Here is a 6,000-nt window from a genome sequence, read left to right on the forward strand (position 1 = left end):
AATAACAAGCTTTTTAAATTTGATGAGAATAACTTGCACATTATATTGATTTTATTTCGTTACAATTTTATGGACTTCATGAGTGGCTGTAAAGGACTTTTCCGTTTTTTTTTTTTTTCATAAAAGTCCAAGCAGGAGGGAGGACACAGCCTGGATGGCCAAGAGGGGGCCCAAGAAAAGCCAAATAAGAAATTGACTCAAAGCTAGACCAACAAAGTTAACAATGCCTGGGTCTGTGTGTGCGTATCCTTCCTATATTTTAAGACCCTCCTCCTCCATCGACCTCATCCTCTTCGTTCTTTTTGGAAAAACATGACAAGTCAAGTCCTTTTGGCACCCCAATAAAATTCTCGCTTGGCCGTTTTTTTGCTTAACGAAGTGGAACTTTTTGCGTGTGGCCGGCAATAAAAAAAAATAAAGAAAAAAAAAGAATGAAAAAAATACTGAAATAAAAATATAATGAAATATAATAAGCGAGAATTTAAGCCCACGACCAGGCCAAAAGCATTGGTCGACTAATTGAGCCAATCTCAATGAAACCCCCGGCTAAATAGCGATTTACACTGTCCACTTCAACCATAATTCAACTGTTTGTCTCGAATCCTTTTTTGCTGGCCGGCCTCGTCCTTTGCCTCGTCCTGCCTGCCACTGACTGGCTGCCCGGCTGCTGTCAGCGTTTAAATTGCGGTTGCCAAAACAAATGAGGGGGTGGCCAGGATGGACTGGACGGACGGACGGACCGGCAGGATGACGGGCGAGATGGCCCACTCGCCCCACAGGGTGTGGATGGGGAAAAAGCCGGAAACGCCTGCGGCCGAGTCAATTCATTTCGGATGCAACATTTTAAATGATTCTACGGCCGCCACCGCATGCAATTTGCCGCATGCAGCCAGCAGCTCTTGCCACATTCAAGGACGACAAAAGCACAGGATGCAGAACACAGGACCCACTACACGGGGGAGGTGGGAGGTGGTGGAGAACAGGAGGAACTGGTCTGATTGTGCAAGGTGTGTGCGGCAATCCTGGAAATGAACAACAGAGACTGCCGTTCAGTGTCCGCACTTTTCACGTGGCTCCTGTTCATATTTCATTCGCAATGACGCTGACAGGACAATGCGGTCCTGCATGTCCTGGCTGCTGCTTCACCGCCCATAGACCACCCTCCCCTCTCCCACTCACCTTTATCCTCCTGGTCCAGCATCCTTTGCATGCTCAGCAGTGCGTGAGTGGGCCGAGGGTGGAGGATATGATGGTGTTGTGCTGCTAACAGAGATGCCAATGGCACAGATTCCATCTAGGGGTACAGGTCTTAAGGGTTAATTTTATTTAAAATTAAAATTTATAATAAAAACTACTATAAAAATATTTTAAAGCTAAGAAAATGAAAGGATCTCCTTAGTATTTTGGGTTTTTAATAAAAAGTGTACAAGAAAGTCATAGAATCTTGTAACACATTCCTAAAAATTAAATTTAAAACTAAATTTTTTAATTATTATATAACTGTAAAAAAAGTACCTGCCACCTAACCAAAAATGTCCTTAAAATATATATGAATTCTTCACACCACTGATGAAAATGCATGCAACGTGCAATATGTTGCAGCTTGTCCACACTGATTCCGACTGATGAAGTTGGCGTTGCATGTGCGGTTACCTCACCTCCCTGCCACTCCCTGGCTATCCTCACACCTGACTCACTTACCCACCTTACCACCCTTTGCCACCCCTGGCCAAAGGATATGCCCTTTGTTTGTGCCTCCAACGCATAAATCAAAAGTTCAGTGTCAACAAAAAAGTGATTTCTGTGTCAATTCCCCTTCTCAGTGTTTTCACCGAGCAATATTTTCCTTATAATTTTTCATAATTAAAAATAAATAAAAATCAAGCTACTTGACAGTGAGTCCTGGATGGATGAACGCTTCGATGGACGGATGGATGGTTGGTTGGATGGATGGATGGATGGATGGTTGTAAGGAATCCTGACTGGGCCCTTAAGCCATTGAAATAAATACAGGAAATATGCAGAAACGGAATGAATGGAAACAAAGGTGGAAAAGGAAGCACAAAGAGAAAAAAAATAAGGACTCGACGGATGGGGTAAGCATATGTTTTATTTGCAAACGGAAACAAGATGCTTGGAACAGCTCCTCCGCTGGCTGGCAGGCAGGCAGGGCACTGCCAGGAACTCGGAACTTGGCAGCTGCCAGTCGGAGGAGAGTCGAGAATCGTTATCCTCGTAGTCGTATCCTCATTTCGCATTGGAGCAAAATCGAAGAAACGGATATGAAGGGGCGGGGAAGACCTCAAACAAACATATTCGCATTTGGGTCTGATCCTGGCATTTGTTTCCGTCCCGGCTTCTGCCGGCAGCAGGTGATATGTATAACGATTTCCGGCTTATGATTTGACTTTCAATTGATGCCTGGCTGCGTTAAGGTTATCTGGTTACCATTTACCATTTACCAGTTACCTGGTTATCCTTCCATCCTTCCCTACCCCCCTTTTTTGGAAGCAAACAACTCAGTCATCTCCTCATTATCCTGGCGGCTTAGCGGCTCTCCAAATGGCTGGTAATGATATTGTTGTAGACCAGGAGGACCTGGTCTCGAGGATTTCTGGTGATTCGGGGTAATAAGAAAAGTTTAACTTTATGATTTCTTGTTTAGCGGAACACAACGAGGCGTATACTCGATGAGGGTCCCGTGGCGGTTACCGTTGTTGCCTGAAGTGGGTGTGGCAGGCAAGGGGGCGGGGAGGGGGAGGTGGAGGTGGAGGTGGCACTGGGGCAGGCACAATAAAAGCGTAAAGTGACAACAAAGCGGCAAACAACAAAATAAATAAATCACAAACAAAAAGCAGAACCAGCAGCAGAGCACCAAAATATAGCACACGAAGGCACAAAAACAAGGACCAAAAATCATATACACTTGGAGAAAAAATTAGTAAAAGGATAAAGGGTTTAAAGGAGAAATTATTTTGCTTTTAATAATTTTAACTAATATTCTTAAACTTGAAGCTAAAATATACTTTAATACCATACTCTTTTATTTAAGATTTCAGGTTTCAGGAATAATATCTTGAACTATTAAATAGAGATCTCTTTGTTTTCTCTCAGTGTATTAGCCATCCCAAAAACAAGCTGGAACCGAAAGCACAAAAAGAACAGAAATGAAACAAAGCTGAGCAAAAGTTTTCTTTCGTTTTTAGCTGCTTTTTGTTCTTTGGCACGCAATTCATATTTCCTTGTCCCAAGGAAAATGTTTCATATGCCCCAAGAAAGGGGGCGTGGGCTTGGGCGTGGGAGGCCAAAGACGGAGGCTTCTTCTTCGGTGTCAGTGGATTCCAGGGAGGATTCCGCAAAAAGGAGGATGGCTAAGTGTGGCTAAGGAGACCAGTTGACACAATGCAGCAACAAGGTGGGTGGGCAAACAACAGCGGAAACTTTTGTCATCCTTAGGCCAGGATCTTCCAGCCCGTCTGACTCCGCTCTCCTTGTATTCTTTTTTTTTTTTCTCGTCCTTTCAGACGGTCGACTTTTATTGTTCCGGGAGCGGTAAATGCTCCATCATTGTGTGTTGCCAGTATAGCCCGACTGGTCCGAGTTTCGGTGTCGTTGCACGCTGAAATATTTGCCCCAAGTTGCCATTGTTAATTTATAATGACGCCATCCAAAAAAAAAAAAAAACCAAAAAGAAAAGGAGAAAAGGTTCTAAATACGTGCATGACCTGGTCCAGGTCCTGGTTGAGATCCTGGTTGAGCCTGGTCCTGGCTATGGTCATTAGAGTGGCATTCCTGCAACGACAGAAAATCACCTCGAGGCTTGAGACTACAGGAACTCCAATTCCAATCGTCACAAGAGAGAACAGACGAAAGTTTGCATAAATTTCCTCACAAAAAGGGAATTTACGAGCTGTAAGCTAGCAAAGTTTTCACTTTCTCCAGACTTTCTCCTCACTTCCCTTTTTATTTTTTCTTATTTTTGTTGGTTGTTGGTAACTTTTCTTTCTTATGCGTAATTTACGATACAATAAATTTTGTCAAACATCCTTTCGGCTTTCGGTTTTTGGCTTTTGGGGCTGAATGGGCCCGGTTGTGTTTGTATTTGTTTGATAAGCCATTAGTCAAAATGACAAACGCTTAGCTTGATTCAAATTGAAAAGATTTACGTGGCTCTCGGCCACGAAAACAAAGCCGAAATGCAGGCTGCTGCAAAGGAGCCATTGAAGCAAGTCGAAAATGCCGATAAGGCCTCCACAAAGTAAAGGGCCTCTAAGTGCCAGTATATGTATGTAATCTAAACAAGTTTCCTTTTATTTTTTGGGAAGAACGATTCTGTGTTCAATTCAGAAATGGGGTTACCCCCTGAGAGTTGCCAAAAATAGATGTCGAAAGCAAACACTTGCTCTGGTTGGAGGGGAAAAAGTTTAAACAAATAAACCCTGAGAGGGTGTTTATAAAAGGAAGTATTTTAAAGATGTCTTGAAGCTCTAGAATCTAAGTAAAACTTTAATAATTCAATCAATTTCTTGGCAGTTAAGGAATATAAAATGTGTATCTGTACTGTATCTTAAATAAATAAAATCATTTCATTTAAAATCGCTTTACGTTCAGAGATCCTATATGGAATTGCAGTTTGCCATTGGAATTGGTTCCAGCCAGAACTTTAAGCTTGGCTTGTTAAAAATTCAAAAGCCGCTTTACACTCATACCAGGGGACACTTTTTAAAGGGTTGCAGTAGAGTACAGACGTTAACTGAAATATTTCGCATTGAATGTTTGCACTCTGACATTTTGGCCAGCAGTACAGAGCTGGTCGGGATGGTCTGGGGCTCTTCTTACCAACACCACCAACGCTGGCCAGTTGTTTTGTTTTTTTCTCTGGCCAGCAGTTTTGGGCTAGTCATGCACTATTCTGTACTTTTTTCTCCCCGTTTTTAGCCCTCCGTCTGGCCGGCTCTGAATTCAGCTTTTTATTGTGCTCGGTACTGGAGGGGATTCGGATCGGGCTTGGGGTTTCATATCCTGCACTGGGGCAATTAAGTTCGTAATCTGAGCGACATCTGTGCCCTGGACACACCAGCAGCCGCTTTTTTCGCCCCGTTTGTCCTTCTGCTTTTTCTTTCTTGTCTTTATTTTATTTTTTTTTTTTTTTCAATATTTCGACAAAAATTTCCGGGTTGGCGGGCAGCAGGAGATGGGTGGGTCCAGGAGTGCAGGTCAGCCGGGCATTGTTTACAGCTTGTTATTAACTCTTTCGAAATGTTTTTCGCCGTTTTTTTGGCCCTTTTTTGGATGACCGACGAGGGCCGTGATTTAAATGGTCGATACTGTAAAACTGCTAAAAGCTTAAATGCCCTGAACCTTTACGTTTCCCTTGTACTGGGTTTTTTGTCGAGGAATTTGGCCCTCGGGTAATTGTCATTGTTCTCAATTAAACTCCATTTGAGAGCAAAGAATGGACGATTTTAACTTTAAAGGGTATGTGGGAAACTCCACAAGGTTGAGGGGCCTCTCCTGAATGTTTCTCCAATAAAAACACATAAACCACAGATAAAAGTTCATACAAGAAAGAATACAAAAGCCAATCTAAAGGAATCTATTGTTAAAGATGCCCATTCGGATGCAGATTGAAAGCGAATAAAGATATCATTGAGAGCCCTATATGGGGGTACCATCAGAAAATTGTGAAAAATATGGATCCAAAAATATGTTGCCAGGTTTTGATGCAGATTGGAGGGGAATCGAACCACAAATCGTTTAAGGTATTCCGCTCAAGGATCGGATGGGAATTGGACAAGATATGGGCTTGGTTTGGGGCCAAAATGGAAATCCTGGATTTTACAAGGGGGTTCATCAGAAAAAATTTAAAAATAGGGTTCGAAAATTTTGTTGCCAGGTTTTGATGCAGATTGATGGGGAATCAAACCACAAATCGTTTAAGGTTTTCCGCTCAAGGATCGGATGAGAATTGGCCAAGATATGGGCTTGGTTTGGGGCCAA

This window comes from Drosophila ananassae, chromosome 3L, assembly GCF_017639315.1.
Source record: "Drosophila ananassae strain 14024-0371.13 chromosome 3L, ASM1763931v2, whole genome shotgun sequence".
NCBI classification, from domain to species: Eukaryota; Metazoa; Arthropoda; class Insecta; order Diptera; family Drosophilidae; genus Drosophila; species Drosophila ananassae.